General features: G+C 76.8%; 14 non-coding genes across 14 annotated transcripts; all 14 read right to left on the reverse strand.

Annotated features, from left to right (window-relative positions):
• Nucleotides 1-569: 569 nt before the first annotated feature.
• LOC136139272 (5S ribosomal RNA) lies at nt 570-688 on the reverse strand. Its single transcript, XR_010656814.1, has one exon. It is a non-coding gene; the product is annotated as a 5S ribosomal RNA (ribosomal RNA).
• Nucleotides 689-1,589: 901 nt separating this feature from the next.
• On the reverse strand, nt 1,590-1,708 carry LOC136139273 (5S ribosomal RNA). Its single transcript, XR_010656815.1, has one exon. It is a non-coding gene; the product is annotated as a 5S ribosomal RNA (ribosomal RNA).
• A 924-nt stretch (nt 1,709-2,632) lies between these two features.
• LOC136139274 (5S ribosomal RNA) lies at nt 2,633-2,751 on the reverse strand. Its single transcript, XR_010656816.1, has one exon. It is a non-coding gene; the product is annotated as a 5S ribosomal RNA (ribosomal RNA).
• A 901-nt stretch (nt 2,752-3,652) lies between these two features.
• LOC136139437 (5S ribosomal RNA) lies at nt 3,653-3,771 on the reverse strand. The gene has a single exon (XR_010656974.1). It is a non-coding gene; the product is annotated as a 5S ribosomal RNA (ribosomal RNA).
• Nucleotides 3,772-4,672: 901 nt separating this feature from the next.
• On the reverse strand, nt 4,673-4,791 carry LOC136139275 (5S ribosomal RNA). Its single transcript, XR_010656817.1, has one exon. It is a non-coding gene; the product is annotated as a 5S ribosomal RNA (ribosomal RNA).
• Nucleotides 4,792-5,692: 901 nt separating this feature from the next.
• LOC136139276 (5S ribosomal RNA) lies at nt 5,693-5,811 on the reverse strand. The gene has a single exon (XR_010656818.1). It is a non-coding gene; the product is annotated as a 5S ribosomal RNA (ribosomal RNA).
• Nucleotides 5,812-6,712: 901 nt separating this feature from the next.
• On the reverse strand, nt 6,713-6,831 carry LOC136139277 (5S ribosomal RNA). Its single transcript, XR_010656819.1, has one exon. It is a non-coding gene; the product is annotated as a 5S ribosomal RNA (ribosomal RNA).
• Nucleotides 6,832-7,732: 901 nt separating this feature from the next.
• On the reverse strand, nt 7,733-7,851 carry LOC136139512 (5S ribosomal RNA). Its single transcript, XR_010657044.1, has one exon. It is a non-coding gene; the product is annotated as a 5S ribosomal RNA (ribosomal RNA).
• Nucleotides 7,852-8,752: 901 nt separating this feature from the next.
• On the reverse strand, nt 8,753-8,871 carry LOC136139278 (5S ribosomal RNA). The gene has a single exon (XR_010656820.1). It is a non-coding gene; the product is annotated as a 5S ribosomal RNA (ribosomal RNA).
• Nucleotides 8,872-9,795: 924 nt separating this feature from the next.
• On the reverse strand, nt 9,796-9,914 carry LOC136139279 (5S ribosomal RNA). The gene has a single exon (XR_010656821.1). It is a non-coding gene; the product is annotated as a 5S ribosomal RNA (ribosomal RNA).
• Nucleotides 9,915-10,815: 901 nt separating this feature from the next.
• Nucleotides 10,816-10,934, reverse strand: LOC136139281 (5S ribosomal RNA). The gene has a single exon (XR_010656822.1). It is a non-coding gene; the product is annotated as a 5S ribosomal RNA (ribosomal RNA).
• Nucleotides 10,935-11,858: 924 nt separating this feature from the next.
• On the reverse strand, nt 11,859-11,977 carry LOC136139283 (5S ribosomal RNA). Its single transcript, XR_010656824.1, has one exon. It is a non-coding gene; the product is annotated as a 5S ribosomal RNA (ribosomal RNA).
• A 901-nt stretch (nt 11,978-12,878) lies between these two features.
• Nucleotides 12,879-12,997, reverse strand: LOC136139284 (5S ribosomal RNA). The gene has a single exon (XR_010656825.1). It is a non-coding gene; the product is annotated as a 5S ribosomal RNA (ribosomal RNA).
• A 901-nt stretch (nt 12,998-13,898) lies between these two features.
• On the reverse strand, nt 13,899-14,017 carry LOC136139285 (5S ribosomal RNA). The gene has a single exon (XR_010656826.1). It is a non-coding gene; the product is annotated as a 5S ribosomal RNA (ribosomal RNA).
• Between the last annotated feature and the right edge of the window lie 570 nt (nt 14,018-14,587).

Genomic DNA, 14,587 nt, shown 5'->3' on the forward strand with positions numbered 1-14,587 from the left:
CTGCTGCCCGACAGCAGCTGGCCCGAAGCCACTGGGAGCCACCATTGGTTCGCCACGGCCCCTCAGCCCCGGCAAGGCCACCCTTGCCCGCACACCACCCGCCGAGCTCAGGAGCCCGCCCCTGGTGGCCGGCAGGCCCGGGGAAGCGGCCCCGGCCCTCGATCCCGCTCCCGCACCCGGCCGCGGCGACACGGCGGAGGCGGGGCTTCTGCCGGAGGGAGCTGTGGCGGGACACACCGGCGCACAGGTGGCGGCAGCGGGGCTGGGCGCCAGTGGGGGCGGCCAGGTGCAGGTCGAGGGGCTCGCTGGCCGAAAGGACGGCAACCGGGCCCGCGGCGGATTCTGGGTCCGGGCCAGCCACCCCGGGAGCGTCCGGGGTGCGGCTGCCTTCCGGGGCCGCCTTCTGGCCGCCCGGCCGGCCGGGCCGGCGGGGAGCGGCCCCTCCGGCGCACGCGCGCCGTGGTGGGAGGGGCCTGAGGAGGTGGGGCCTGCAGCGGGGCCCGGCGGGGGCGGAGCCGGCGGCCACCGCCCGCGGGCGAGTAAAGGAGAAGGCGGAGCGGGAGGCAAAAAGCCTACAGCACCCGGTATTCCCAGGCGGTCTCCCATCCAAGTACTAACCAGGCCCGACCCTGCTTAGCTTCCGAGATCAGACGAGATCGGGCGCGTTCAGGGTGGTATGGCCGTAGACGGGGGCGGGGACCGCGGGCTGCCTCTTGAGGCCCAGTTGCGCTGGCGCTGGCGCCTTAGGGCCAGCCAGCCCGGCGGTCAGCCCGCCCAGGCAGGGGGAACGGACGTCTCGGGTATCGGGCGGTGGCGGAGGGTTTGGCCACCACCTCCCAGCCGAGGGCCGGCGTGACCCAGCAAACCCTTCGGCGCTTGGCGCCCCGCCCAAGATCCCGCACGTCGCTCACAGGGACGTGGCCCCGGAGGCTTCGGGGCCCGGGGCCCGCGGTCCCTGGGGCATCGCCCCTGCCCGCCCACGCGGCGCTAGGCGCAGCCCGGCCGCAGCCCGGGCCGGCCCTGCTGCCCGACAGCAGCTGGCCCGAAGCCACTGGGAGCCACCATTGCGTCGCCACGGCCCCTCAGCCCCGGCAAGGCCACCCTTGCCCGCACACCACCCGCCGAGCTCAGGAGCCCGCCCCTGGTGGCCGGCAGGCCCGGGGAAGCGGCCCCGGCCCTCGATCCCGCTCCCGCACCCGGCCGCGGCGACACGGCGGAGGCGGGGCTTCTGCCGGAGGGAGCTGTGGCGGGACACACCGGCGCACAGGTGGCGGCAGCGGGGCTGGGCGCCAGTGGGGGCGGCCAGGTGCAGGTCGAGGGGCTCGCTGGCCGAAAGGACGGCAACCGGGCCCGCGGCGGATTCTGGGTCCGGGCCAGCCACCCCGGGAGCGTCCGGGGTGCGGCTGCCTTCCGGGGCCGCCTTCTGGCCGCCCGGCCGGCCGGGCCGGCGGGGAGCGGCCCCTCCGGCGCACGCGCGCCGTGGTGGGAGGGGCCTGAGGAGGTGGGGCCTGCAGCGGGGCCCGGCGGGGGCGGAGCCGGCGGCCACCGCCCGCGGGCGAGTAAAGGAGAAGGCGGAGCGGGAGGCAAAAAGCCTACAGCACCCGGTATTCCCAGGCGGTCTCCCATCCAAGTACTAACCAGGCCCGACCCTGCTTAGCTTCCGAGATCAGACGAGATCGGGCGCGTTCAGGGTGGTATGGCCGTAGACGGGGGCGGGGACCGCGGGCTGCCTCTTGAGGCCCAGTTGCGCTGGCGCTGGCGCCTTAGGGCCAGCCAGCCCGGCGGTCAGCCCGCCCCGGCGGGACCCCGCCGCCCGCCCAGGCAGGGGGAACGGACGTTTCGGGTATCGGGCGGTGGCGGAGGGTTTGGCCACCACCTCCCAGCCGAGGGCCGGCGTGACCCAGCAAACCCTTCGGCGCTTGGCGCCCCGCCCAAGATCCCGCATGTCGCTCACAGGGACGTGGCCCCGGGGGCTTCGGGGCCCGGGGCCCGCGGTCCCTGGGGCATCGCCCCTGCCCGCCCACGCGGCGCTAGGCGCAGCCCGGCCGCAGCCCGGGCCGGCCCTGCTGCCCGACAGCAGCTGGCCCGAAGCCACTGGGAGCCACCATTGCGTCGCCACGGCCCCTCAGCCCCGGCAAGGCCACCCTTGCCCGCACACCACCCGCCGAGCTCAGGAGCCCGCCCCTGGTGGCCGGCAGGCCCGGGGAAGCGGCCCCGGCCCTCGATCCCGCTCCCGCACCCGGCCGCGGCGACACGGCGGAGGCGGGGCTTCTGCCGGAGGGAGCTGTGGCGGGACACACCAGCGCACAGGTGGCGGCAGCGGGGCTGGGCGCCAGTGGGGGCGGCCAGGTGCAGGTCGAGGGGCTCGCTGGCCGAAAGGACGGCAACCGGGCCCGCGGCGGATTCTGGGTCCGGGCCAGCCACCCCGGGAGCGTCCGGGGTGCGGCTGCCTTCCGGGGCCGCATTCTGGCCGCCCGGCCGGCCGGGCCGGCGGGGAGCGGCCCCTCCGGCGCACGCGCGCCGTGGTGGGAGGGGCCTGAGGAGGTGGGGCCTGCAGCGGGGCCCGGCGGGGGCGGAGCCGGCGGCCACCGCCCGCGGGCGAGTAAAGGAGAAGGCGGAGCGGGAGGCAAAAAGCCTACAGCACCCGGTATTCCCAGGCGGTCTCCCATCCAAGTACTAACCAGGCCCGACCCTGCTTAGCTTCCGAGATCAGACGAGATCGGGCGCGTTCAGGGTGGTATGGCCGTAGACGGGGACGGGGACCGCGGGCTGCCTCTTGAGGCCCAGTTGCGCTGGCGCTGGCGCCTTAGGGCCAGCCAGCCCGGCGGTCAGCCCGCCCAGGCAGGGGGAACGGACGTCTCGGGTATCGGGCGGTGGCGGAGGGTTTGGCCACCACCTCCCAGCCGAGGGCCGGCGTGACCCAGCAAACCCTTCGGCGCTTGGCGCCCCGCCCAAGATCCCGCACGTCCCTCACAGGGACGTGGCCCCGGAGGCTTCGGGGCCCGGGGCCCGCGGTCCCTGGGGCATCGCCCCTGCCCGCCCACGCGGCGCTAGGCGCAGCCCGGCCGCAGCCCGGGCCGGCCCTGCTGCCCGACAGCAGCTGGCCCGAAGCCACTGGGAGCCACCATTGCGTCGCCACGGCCCCTCAGCCCCGGCAAGGCCACCCTTGCCCGCACACCACCCGCCGAGCTCAGGAGCCCGCCCCTGGTGGCCGGCAGGCCCGGGGAAGCGGCCCCGGCCCTCGATCCCGCTCCCGCACCCGGCCGCGGCGACACGGCGGAGGCGGGGCTTCTGCCGGAGGGAGCTGTGGCGGGACACACCGGCGCACAGGTGGCGGCAGCGGGGCTGGGCGCCAGTGGGGGCGGCCAGGTGCAGGTCGAGGGGCTCGCTGGCCGAAAGGACGGCAACCGGGCCCGCGGCGGATTCTGGGTCCGGGCCAGCCACCCCGGGAGCGTCCGGGGTGCGGCTGCCTTCCGGGGCCGCCTTCTGGCCGCCCGGCCGGCCGGGCCGGCGGGGAGCGGCCCCTCCGGCGCACGCGCGCCGTGGTGGGAGGGGCCTGAGGAGGTGGGGCCTGCAGCGGGGCCCGGCGGGGGCGGAGCCGGCGGCCACCGCCCGCGGGCGAGTAAAGGAGAAGGCGGAGCGGGAGGCAAAAAGCCTACAGCACCCGGTATTCCCAGGCGGTCTCCCATTCAAGTACTAACCAGGCCCGACCCTGCTTAGCTTCCGAGATCAGACGAGATCGGGCGCGTTCAGGGTGGTATGGCCGTAGACGGGGGCGGGGACCGCGGGCTGCCTCTTGAGGCCCAGTTGCGCTGGCGCTGGCGCCTTAGGGCCAGCCAGCCCGGCGGTCAGCCCGCCCAGGCAGGGGGAACGGACGTCTCGGGTATCGGGCGGTGGCGGAGGGTTTGGCCACCACCTCCCAGCCGAGGGCCGGCGTGACCCAGCAAACCCTTCGGCGCTTGGCGCCCCGCCCAAGATCCCGCACGTCGCTCACAGGGACGTGGCCCCGGAGGCTTCGGGGCCCGGGGCCCGCGGTCCCTGGGGCATCGCCCCTGCCCGCCCACGCGGCGCTAGGCGCAGCCCGGCCGCAGCCCGGGCCGGCCCTGCTGCCCGACTGCAGCTGGCCCGAAGCCACTGGGAGCCACCATTGCGTCGCCACGGCCCCTCAGCCCCGGCAAGGCCACCCTTGCCCGCACACCACCCGCCGAGCTCAGGAGCCCGCCCCTGGTGGCCGGCAGGCCCGGGGAAGCGGCCCCGGCCCTCGATCCCGCTCCCGCACCCGGCCGCGGCGACACGGCGGAGGCGGGGCTTCTGCCGGAGGGAGCTGTGGCGGGACACACCGGCGCACAGGTGGCGGCAGCGGGGCTGGGCGCCAGTGGGGGCGGCCAGGTGCAGGTCGAGGGGCTCGCTGGCCGAAAGGACGGCAACCGGGCCCGCGGCGGATTCTGGGTCCGGGCCAGCCACCCCGGGAGCGTCCGGGGTGCGGCTGCCTTCCGGGGCCGCCTTCTGGCCGCCCGGCCGGCCGGGCCGGCGGGGAGCGGCCCCTCCGGCGCACGCGCGCCGTGGTGGGAGGGGCCTGAGGAGGTGGGGCCTGCAGCGGGGCCCGGCGGGGGCGGAGCCGGCGGCCACCGCCCGCGGGCGAGTAAAGGAGAAGGCGGAGCGGGAGGCAAAAAGCCTACAGCACCCGGTATTCCCAGGCGGTCTCCCATCCAAGTACTAACCAGGCCCGACCCTGCTTAGCTTCCGAGATCAGACGAGATCGGGCGCGTTCAGGGTGGTATGGCCGTAGACGGGGGCGGGGACCGCGGGCTGCCTCTTGAGGCCCAGTTGCGCTGGCGCTGGCGCCTTAGGGCCAGCCAGCCCGGCGGTCAGCCCGCCCAGGCAGGGGGAACGGACGTCTCGGGTATCGGGCGGTGGCGGAGGGTTTGGCCACCACCTCCCAGCCGAGGGCCGGCGTGACCCAGCAAACCCTTCGGCGCTTGGCGCCCCGCCCAAGATCCCGCACGTCGCTCACAGGGACGTGGCCCCGGGGGCTTCGGGGCCCGGGGCCCGCGGTCCCTGGGGCATCGCCCCTGCCCGCCCACGCGGCGCTAGGCGCAGCCCGGCCGCAGCCCGGGCCGGCCCTGCTGCCCGACAGCAGCTGGCCCGAAGCCACTGGGAGCCACCATTACGTCGCCACGGCCCCTCAGCCCCGGCAAGGCCACCCTTGCCCGCACACCACCCGCCGAGCTCAGGAGCCCGCCCCTGGTGGCCGGCAGGCCCGGGGAAGCGGCCCCGGCCCTCGATCCCGCTCCCGCACCCGGCCGCGGCGACACGGCGGAGGCGGGGCTTCTGCCGGAGGGAGCTGTGGCGGGACACACCGGCGCACAGGTGGCGGCAGCGGGGCTGGGCGCCAGTGGGGGCGGCCAGGTGCAGGTCGAGGGGCTCGCTGGCCGAAAGGACGGCAACCGGGCCCGCGGCGGATTCTGGGTCCGGGCCAGCCACCCCGGGAGCGTCCGGGGTGCGGCTGCCTTCCGGGGCCGCCTTCTGGCCGCCCGGCCGGCCGGGCCGGCGGGGAGCGGCCCCTCCGGCGCACGCGCGCCGTGGTGGGAGGGGCCTGAGGAGGTGGGGCCTGCAGCGGGGCCCGGCGGGGGCGGAGCCGGCGGCCACCGCCCGCGGGCGAGTAAAGGAGAAGGCGGAGCGGGAGGCAAAAAGCCTACAGCACCCGGTATTCCCAGGCGGTCTCCCATCCAAGTACTAACCAGGCCCGACCCTGCTTAGCTTCCGAGATCAGACGAGATCGGGCGCGTTCAGGGTGGTATGGCCGTAGACGGGGGCGGGGACCGCGGGCTGCCTCTTGAGGCCCAGTTGCGCTGGCGCTGGCGCCTTAGGGCCAGCCAGCCCGGCGGTCAGCCCGCCCAGGCAGGGGGAACGGACGTCTCGGGTATCGGGCGGTGGCGGAGGGTTTGGCCACCACCTCCCAGCCGAGGGCCGGCGTGACCCAGCAAACCCTTCGGCGCTTGGCGCCCCGCCCAAGATCCCGCACGTCGCTCACAGGGACGTGGCCCCGGGGGCTTCGGGGCCCGGGGCCCGCGGTCCCTGGGGCATCGCCCCTGCCCGCCCACGCGGCGCTAGGCGCAGCCCGGCCGCAGCCCGGGCCGGCCCTGCTGCCCGACAGCAGCTGGCCCGAAGCCACTGGGAGCCACCATTGCGTCGCCACGGCCCCTCAGCCCCGGCAAGGCCACCCTTGCCCGCACACCACCCGCCGAGCTCAGGAGCCCGCCCCTGGTGGCCGGCAGGCCCGGGGAAGCGGCCCCGGCCCTCGATCCCGCTCCCGCACCCGGCCGCGGCGACACGGCGGAGGCGGGGCTTCTGCCGGAGGGAGCTGTGGCGGGACACACCGGCGCACAGGTGGCGGCAGCGGGGCTGGGCGCCAGTGGGGGCGGCCAGGTGCAGGTCGAGGGGCTCGCTGGCCGAAAGGACGGCAACCGGGCCCGCGGCGGATTCTGGGTCCGGGCCAGCCACCCCGGGAGCGTCCGGGGTGCGGCTGCCTTCCGGGGCCGCCTTCTGGCCGCCCGGCCGGCCGGGCCGGCGGGGAGCGGCCCCTCCGGCGCACGCGCGCCGTGGTGGGAGGGGCCTGAGGAGGTGGGGCCTGCAGCGGGGCCCGGCGGGGGCGGAGCCGGCGGCCACCGCCCGCGGGCCAGTAAAGGAGAAGGCGGAGCGGGAGGCAAAAAGCCTACAGCACCCGGTATTCCCAGGCGGTCTCCCATCCAAGTACTAACCAGGCCCGACCCTGCTTAGCTTCCGAGATCAGACGAGATCGGGCGCGTTCAGGGTGGTATGGCCGTAGACGGGGGCGGGGACCGCGGGCTGCCTCTTGAGGCCCAGTTGCGCTGGCGCTGGCGCCTTAGGGCCAGCCAGCCCGGCGGTCAGCCCGCCCAGGCAGGGGGAACGGACGTCTCGGGTATCGGGCGGTGGCGGAGGGTTTGGCCACCACCTCCCAGCCGAGGGCCGGCGTGACCCAGCAAACCCTTCGGCGCTTGGCGCCCCGCCCAAGATCCCGCACGTCGCTCACAGGGACGTGGCCCCGGAGGCTTCGGGGCCCGGGGCCCGCGGTCCCTGGGGCATCGCCCCTGCCCGCCCACGCGGCGCTAGGCGCAGCCCGGCCGCAGCCCGGGCCGGCCCTGCTGCCCGACAGCAGCTGGCCCGAAGCCACTGGGAGCCACCATTGCGTCGCCACGGCCCCTCAGCCCCGGCAAGGCCACCCTTGCCCGCACACCACCCGCCGAGCTCAGGAGCCCGCCCCTGGTGGCCGGCAGGCCCGGGGAAGCGGCCCCGGCCCTCGATCCCGCTCCCGCACCCGGCCGCGGCGACACGGCGGAGGCGGGGCTTCTGCCGGAGGGAGCTGTGGCGGGACACACCGGCGCACAGGTGGCGGCAGCGGGGCTGGGCGCCAGTGGGGGCGGCCAGGTGCAGGTCGAGGGGCTCGCTGGCCGAAAGGACGGCAACCGGGCCCGCGGCGGATTCTGGGTCCGGGCCAGCCACCCCGGGAGCGTCCGGGGTGCGGCTGCCTTCCGGGGCCGCCTTCTGGCCGCCCGGCCGGCCGGGCCGGCGGGGAGCGGCCCCTCCGGCGCACGCGCGCCGTGGTGGGAGGGGCCTGAGGAGGTGGGGCCTGCAGCGGGGCCCGGCGGGGGCGGAGCCGGCGGCCACCGCCCGCGGGCGAGTAAAGGAGAAGGCGGAGCGGGAGGCAAAAAGCCTACAGCACCCGGTATTCCCAGGCGGTCTCCCATCCAAGTACTAACCAGGCCCGACCCTGCTTAGCTTCCGAGATGAGACGAGATCGGGCGCGTTCAGGGTGGTATGGCCGTAGACGGGGGCGGGGACCGCGGGCTGCCTCTTGAGGCCCAGTTGCGCTGGCGCTGGCGCCTTAGGGCCAGCCAGCCCGGCGGTCAGCCCGCCCAGGCAGGGGGAACGGACGTCTCGGGTATCGGGCGGTGGCGGAGGGTTTGGCCACCACCTCCCAGCCGAGGGCCGGCGTGACCCAGCAAACCCTTCGGCGCTTGGCGCCCCGCCCAAGATCCCGCACGTCGCTCACAGGGACGTGGCCCCGGGGGCTTCGGGGCCCGGGGCCCGCGGTCCCTGGGGCATCGCCGCTGCCCGCCCACGCGGCGCTAGGCGCAGCCCGGCCGCAGCCCGGGCCGGCCCTGCTGCCCGACAGCAGCTGGCCCGAAGCCACTGGGAGCCACCATTGCGTCGCCACGGCCCCTCAGCCCCGGCAAGGCCACCCTTGCCCGCACACCACCCGCCGAGCTCAGGAGCCCGCCCCTGGTGGCCGGCAGGCCCGGGGAAGCGGCCCCGGCCCTCGATCCCGCTCCCGCACCCGGCCGCGGCGACACGGCGGAGGCGGGGCTTCTGCCGGAGGGAGCTGTGGCGGGACACACCGGCGCACAGGTGGCGGCAGCGGGGCTGGGCGCCAGTGGGGGCGGCCAGGTGCAGGTCGAGGGGCTCGCTGGCCGAAAGGACGGCAACCGGGCCCGCGGCGGATTCTGGGTCCGGGCCAGCCACCCCGGGAGCGTCCGGGGTGCGGCTGCCTTCCGGGGCCGCCTTCTGGCCGCCCGGCCGGCCGGGCCGGCGGGGAGCGGCCCCTCCGGCGCACGCGCGCCGTGGTGGGAGGGGCCTGAGGAGGTGGGGCCTGCAGCGGGGCCCGGCGGGGGCGGAGCCGGCGGCCACCGCCCGCGGGCGAGTAAAGGAGAAGGCGGAGCGGGAGGCAAAAAGCCTACAGCACCCGGTATTCCCAGGCGGTCTCCCATCCAAGTACTAACCAGGCCCGACCCTGCTTAGCTTCCGAGATCAGACGAGATCGGGCGCGTTCAGGGTGGTATGGCCGTAGACGGGGGCGGGGACCGCGGGCTGCCTCTTGAGGCCCAGTTGCGCTGGCGCTGGCGCCTTAGGGCCAGCCAGCCCGGCGGTCAGCCCGCCCCGGCGGGACCCCGCCGCCCGCCCAGGCAGGGGGAACGGACGTCTCGGGTATCGGGCGGTGGCGGAGGGTTTGGCCACCACCTCCCAGCCGAGGGCCGGCGTGACCCAGCAAACCCTTCGGCGCTTGGCGCCCCGCCCAAGATCCCGCACGTCGCTCACAGGGACGTGGCCCCGGGGGCTTCGGGGCCCGGGGCCCGCGGTCCCTGGGGCATCGCCCCTGCCCGCCCACGCGGCGCTAGGCGCAGCCCGGCCGCAGCCCGGGCCGGCCCTGCTGCCCGACAGCAGCTGGCCCGAAGCCACTGGGAGCCACCATTGCGTCGCCACGGCCCCTCAGCCCCGGCAAGGCCACCCTTGCCCGCACACCACCCGCCGAGCTCAGGAGCCCGCCCCTGGTGGCCGGCAGGCCCGGGGAAGCGGCCCCGGCCCTCGATCCCGCTCCCGCACCCGGCCGCGGCGACACGGCGGAGGCGGGGCTTCTGCCGGAGGGAGCTGTGGCGGGACACACCGGCGCACAGGTGGCGGCAGCGGGGCTGGGCGCCAGTGGGGGCGGCCAGGTGCAGGTCGAGGGGCTCGCTGGCCGAAAGGACGGCAACCGGGCCCGCGGCAGATTCTGGGTCCGGGCCAGCCACCCCGGGAGCGTCCGGGGTGCGGCTGCCTTCCGGGGCCGCCTTCTGGCCGCCCGGCCGGCCGGGCCGGCGGGGAGCGGCCCCTCCGGCGCACGCGCGCCGTGGTGGGAGGGGCCTGAGGAGGTGGGGCCTGCAGCGGGGCCCGGCGGGGGCGGAGCCGGCGGCCACCGCCCGCGGGCGAGTAAAGGAGAAGGCGGAGCGGGAGGCAAAAAGCCTACAGCACCCGGTATTCCCAGGCGGTCTCCCATCCAAGTACTAACCAGGCCCGACCCTGCTTAGCTTCCGAGATCAGACGAGATCGGGCGCGTTCAGGGTGGTATGGCCGTAGACGGGGACGGGGACCGCGGGCTGCCTCTTGAGGCCCAGTTGCGCTGGCGCTGGCGCCTTAGGGCCAGCCAGCCCGGCGGTCAGCCCGCCCAGGCAGGGGGAACGGACGTCTCGGGTATCGGGCGGTGGCGGAGGGTTTGGCCACCACCTCCCAGCCGAGGGCCGGCATGACCCAGCAAACCCTTCGGCGCTTGGCGCCCCGCCCAAGATCCCGCACGTCGCTCACAGGGACGTGGCCCCGGAGGCTTCGGGGCCCGGGGCCCGCGGTCCCTGGGGCATCGCCCCTGCCCGCCCACGCGGCGCTAGGCGCAGCCCGGCCGCAGCCCGGGCCGGCCCTGCTGCCCGACAGCAGCTGGCCCGAAGCCACTGGGAGCCACCATTGCGTCGCCACGGCCCCTCAGCCCCGGCAAGGCCACCCTTGCCCGCACACCACCCGCCGAGCTCAGGAGCCCGCCCCTGGTGGCCGGCAGGCCCGGGGAAGCGGCCCCGGCCCTCGATCCCGCTCCCGCACCCGGCCGCGGCGACACGGCGGAGGCGGGGCTTCTGCCGGAGGGAGCTGTGGCGGGACACACCGGCGCACAGGTGGCGGCAGCGGGGCTGGGCGCCAGTGGGGGCGGCCAGGTGCAGGTCGAGGGGCTCGCTGGCCGAAAGGACGGCAACCGGGCCCGCGGCGGATTCTGGGTCCGGGCCAGCCACCCCGGGAGCGTCCGGGGTGCGGCTGCCTTCCGGGGCCGCCTTCTGGCCGCCCGGCCGGCCGGGCCGGCGGGGAGCGGCCCCTCCGGCGCACGCGCGCCGTGGTGGGAGGGGCCTGAGGAGGTGGGGCCTGCAGCGGGGCCCGGCGGGGGCGGAGCCGGCGGCCACCGCCCACGGGCGAGTAAAGGAGAAGGCGGAGCGGGAGGCAAAAAGCCTACAGCACCCGGTATTCCCAGGCGGTCTCCCATCCAAGTACTAACCAGGCCCGACCCTGCTTAGCTTCCGAGATCAGACGAGATCGGGCGCGTTCAGGGTGGTATGGCCGTAGACGGGGGCGGGGACCGCGGGCTGCCTCTTGAGGCCCAGTTGCGCTGGCGCTGGCGCCTTAGGGCCAGCCAGCCCGGCGGTCAGCCCGCCCCGGCGGGACCCCGCCGCCCGCCCAGGCAGGGGGAACGGACGTCTCGGGTATCGGGCGGTGGCGGAGGGTTTGGCCACCACCTCCCAGCCGAGGGCCGGCGTGACCCAGCAAACCCTTCGGCGCTTGGCGCCCCGCCCAAGATCCCGCACGTCGCTCACAGGGACGTGGCCCCGGGGGCTTCGGGGCCCAGGGCCCGCGGTCCCTGGGGCATCGCCCCTGCCCGCCCACGCGGCGCTAGGCGCAGCCCGGCCGCAGCCCGGGCCGGCCCTGCTGCCCGACAGCAGCTGGCCCGAAGCCACTGGGAGCCACCATTGCGTCGCCACGGCCCCTCAGCCCCGGCAAGGCCACCCTTGCCCGCACACCACCCGCCGAGCTCAGGAGCCCGCCCCTGGTGGCCGGCAGGCCCGGGGAAGCGGCCCCGGCCCTCGATCCCGCTCCCGCACCCGGCCGCGGCGACACGGCGGAGGCGGGGCTTCTGCTGGAGGGAGCTGTGGCGGGACACACCGGCGCACAGGTGGCGGCAGCGGGGCTGGGCGCCAGTGGGGGCGGCCAGGTGCAGGTCGAGGGGCTCGCTGGCCGAAAGGACGGCAACCGGGCCCGCGGCGGATTCTGGGTCCGGGCCAGCCACCCCGGGAGCGTCCGGGGTGCGGCTGCCTTCCGGGGCCGCCTTCTGGCCGCCCGGCCGGCCGGGCCGGCGGGGAGCGGCCCCTCCGGCGCACGCACGCCGTGGTGGGAGGGGCCTGAGGAGGTGGGGCCTGCAGCGGGGCCCGGCGGGGGCGGAGCCGGCGGCCACCGCCCGCGGGCGAGTAAAGGAGAAGGCGGAGCGGGAGGCAAAAAGCCTACAGCACCCGGTATTCCCAGGCGGTCTCCCATCCAAGTACTAACCAGGCCCGACCCTGCTTAGCTTCCGAGATCAGACGAGATCGGGCGCGTTCAGGGTGGTATGGCCGTAGACGGGGGCGGGGACCGCGGGCTGCCTCTTGAGGCCCAGTTGCGCTGGCGCTGGCGCCTTAGGGCCAGCCAGCCCGGCGGTCAGCCCGCCCAGGCAGGGGGAACGGACGTCTCGGGTATCGGGCGGTGGCGGAGGGTTTGGCCACCACCTCCCAGCCGAGGGCCGGCGTGACCCAGCAAACCCTTCGGCGCTTGGCGCCCCGCCCAAGATCCCGCACGTCGCTCACAGGGACGTGGCCCCTGGGGCTTCGGGGCCCGGGGCCCGCGGTCCCTGGGGCATCGCCCCTGCCCGCCCACGCGGCGCTAGGCGCAGCCCGGCCGCAGCCCGGGCCGGCCCTGCTGCCCGACAGCAGCTGGCCCGAAGCCACTGGGAGCCACCATTGCGTCGCCACGGCCCCTCAGCCCCGGCAAGGCCACCCTTGCCCGCACACCACCCGCCGAGCTCAGGAGCCCGCCCCTGGTGGCCGGCAGGCCCGGGGAAGCGGCCCCGGCCCTCGATCCCGCTCCCGCACCCGGCCGCGGCGACACGGCGGAGGCGGGGCTTCTGCCGGAGGGAGCTGTGGCGGGACACACCGGCGCACAGGTGGCGGCAGCGGGGCTGGGCGCCAGTGGGGGCGGCCAGGTGCAGGTCGAGGGGCTCGCTGGCCGAAAGGACGGCAACCGGGCCCGCGGCGGATTCTGGGTCCGGGCCAGCCACCCCGGGAGCGTCCGGGGTGCGGCTGCCTTCCGGGGCCGCCTTCTGGCCGCCCGGCCGGCCGGGCCGGCGGGGAGCGGCCCCTCCGGCGCACGCGCGCCGTGGTGGGAGGGGCCTGAGGAGGTGGGGCCTGCAGCGGGGCCCGGCGGGGGCGGAGCCGGCGGCCACCGCCCGCGGGCGAGTAAAGGAGAAGGCGGAGCGGGAGGCAAAAAGCCTACAGCACCCGGTATTCCCAGGCGGTCTCCCATCCAAGTACTAACCAGGCCCGACCCTGCTTAGCTTCCGAGATCAGACGAGATCGGGCGCGTTCAGGGTGGTATGGCCGTAGACGGGGGCGGGGACCGCGGGCTGCCTCTTGAGGCCCAGTTGCGCTGGCGCTGGCGCCTTAGGGCCAGCCAGCCCGGCGGTCAGCCCTCCCAGGCAGGGGGAACGGACGTCTCGGGTATCGGGCGGTGGCGGAGGGTTTGGCCACCACCTCCCAGCCGAGGGCCGGCGTGACCCAGCAAACCCTTCGGCGCTTGGCGCCCCGCCCAAGATCCCGCACGTCGCTCACAGGGACGTGGCCCCGGAGGCTTCGGGGCCCGGGGCCCGCGGTCCCTGGGGCATCGCCCCTGCCCGCCCACGCGGCGCTAGGCGCAGCCCGGCCGCAGCCCGGGCCGGCCCTGCTGCCCGACAGCAGCTGGCCCGAAGCCACTGGGAGCCACCATTGCGTCGCCACGGCCCCTCAGCCCCGGCAAGGCCACCCTTGCCCGCACACCACCCGCCGAGCTCAGGAGCCCGCCCCTGGTGGCCGGCAGGCCCGGGGAAGCGGCCCCGGCCCTCGATCCCGCTCCCGCACCCGGCCGCGGCGACACGGCGGAGGCGGGGCTTCTGCCGGAGGGAGCTGTGGCGGGACACACCGGCGCACAGGTGGCGGCAGCGGGGCTGGGCGCCAGTGGGGGCGGCCAGGTGCAGGTCGAGGGGCTCGCTGGCCGAAAGGACGGCAACCGGGCCCGCGGCGGATTCTGGGTCCGGGCCAGCCACCCCGGGAGCGTCCGGGGTGCGGCTGCCTTCCGGGGCCGCCTTCTGGCCGCCCGGCCGGCCGGGCCGGCGGGGAGCGGCCCCTCCGGCGCACGCGCGCCGTGGTGGGAGGGGCCTGAGGTGGTGGGGCCTGCAGCGGGGCCCGGCGGGGGCGGAGCCGGCGGCCACCGCCCGCGGGCGAGTAAAGGAGAAGGCGGAGCGGGAGGCAAAAAGCCTACAGCACCCGGTATTCCCAGGCGGTCTCCCATCCAAGTACTAACCAGGCCCGACCCTGCTTAGCTTCCGAGATCAGACGAGATCGGGCGCGTTCAGGGTGGTATGGCCGTAGACGGGGGCGGGGACCGCGGGCTGCCTCTTGAGGCCCAGTTGCGCTGGCGCTGGCGCCTTAGGGCCAGCCAGCCCGGCGGTCAGCCCGCCCCGGCGGGACCCCGCCGCCCGCCCAGGCAGGGGGAACGGACGTCTCGGGTATCGGGCGGTGGCGGAGGGTTTGGCCACCACCTCCCAGCCGAGGGCCGGCGTGACCCAGCAAACCCTTCGGCGCTTGGCGCCCCGCCCAAGATCCCGCACGTCGCTCACAGGGACGTGGCCCCGGGGGCTTCGGGGCCCGGGGCCCGCGGTCCCTGGGGCATCGCCCCTGCCCGCCCACGCGGCGCTAGGCGCAGCCCGGCCGCAGCCCGGGCCGGCCCTGCTGCCCGACAGCAGCTGGCCCGAAGCCACTGGGAGCCACCATTGCGTCGCCACGGCCCCTCAGCCCCGGCAAGGCCACCCTTGCCCGCACACCACCCGCCGAGCTCAGGAGCCCGCCCCTGGTGGCCGGCAGGCCCGGGGAAGCGGCCCCGGCCCTCGATCCCGCTCCCGCACCCGGCCGCGGCGACACGGCGGAGGCGGGGCTTCTGCCGG

Source organism: Phocoena phocoena, chromosome 19 (genome assembly GCF_963924675.1).
Source record: "Phocoena phocoena chromosome 19, mPhoPho1.1, whole genome shotgun sequence".
Taxonomy (NCBI): Eukaryota; Metazoa; Chordata; class Mammalia; order Artiodactyla; family Phocoenidae; genus Phocoena; species Phocoena phocoena.